At 30.0% G+C, this 1,196-nt stretch overlaps 1 non-coding gene across 1 annotated transcript; it reads left to right on the forward strand.

Annotated features, from left to right (window-relative positions):
* Positions 1 to 453: 453 nt before the first annotated feature.
* On the forward strand, positions 454 to 525 carry Trnaa-cgc. The gene has a single exon. It is a non-coding gene; the product is annotated as a tRNA-Ala (tRNA).
* The last annotated feature ends 671 nt before the right edge of the window (positions 526 to 1,196 follow it).

The raw sequence follows: 1,196 nt of genomic DNA on the forward strand, positions 1-1,196 counted from the left end.
ATTATCATATATTATTATATTATAAATTTAATATAATCGATTATAGCTCTTTAAAGATCTGTTCTCATTTTATAGCCCTTCACGTAACGTAAAATAAAGTGCCGTCAAATATATGTATGTATTATATGGTGTACATCTGTATGTATGTACATCATATAAAAATAATGTGAATAAATTGCTATTTCATTCATTTAATTAAGCAAGCACTCGCATCTGCTTACTAACTATCGCATCCATTCAATTAATTTCATGAATCTCTGCTACCTACATGTGTCTAAATTGTGCATCGTATATGCGGCATGTCAATATGTGTAGTTATATGTATTTATGCACATGGTATGATACCATGCTCTCGTCAACGCAGCCAATTGCATGCGAAACTCGCTTTTGCGCACAAGAGCAGAGCCCAATATTACTGAGTGAAGTAGCTCTTCGGACGATTGATTGCACCAAGGGGGTGTAGCTCAGTGGTAGAGTGCTCGCTTCGCATGTGAGAAGTCCCGGGTTCAAACCCCGGCACCTCCAGTTGTAAATCGAATTGTTTCCTTTTTTGCATTTTTTATTCTCACATACAATTTTTTTTTTTTTTTTACTTTTTATAAATTATACAAATATTTGAAATTTCATAAAAGAATTCAAATGCACTAATTGTAAAAAGGTATCTTACCAGAAATAATGTACTCTTATCATATAAGTTATGTATAACATGTCATAAGAGAAATCCAATATCTTTTGTAGAATCTAAGCTGTACAGGCTTACAATGTTATTGGAAAAAAGTCTTAATATATAGATTGAAAAAATGTATTACAAAGAAAAGCAGTATTATTAGGAGGATATTTTTTTATCTGGATATATAAAAAGAAAATCAAAACGTTCACCAATAAAGGTAACAAAAAAAGTATATTTTTGTAATATTGAACTAACAGTTTTTCCCATCGAAATGAACGGTACAAATACTTACTTAATGTAATCTGTATTGACTCAAACAACTATACATCGCTACACACTGGAACAATCTAACAACCATGAATTAGATGATTCTCGCTATTTATCCTCGATTCTATTTCTTCTCATATTCTTGTTCTTGTTATCACAATATGTAATTTCACATATGTACATATATACATTTCAATGCCTTAATTTATATAACTAAAATAAAAAAATTCTAGAATAAAGTTTCAAGTAAATTGACGAT

Source organism: Bactrocera latifrons, unplaced genomic scaffold (genome assembly GCF_001853355.1).
Source record: "Bactrocera latifrons isolate USDA-ARS-PBARC rearing strain unplaced genomic scaffold, ASM185335v1 scaffold_180, whole genome shotgun sequence".
In the NCBI taxonomy this organism is placed as follows: Eukaryota; Metazoa; Arthropoda; class Insecta; order Diptera; family Tephritidae; genus Bactrocera; species Bactrocera latifrons.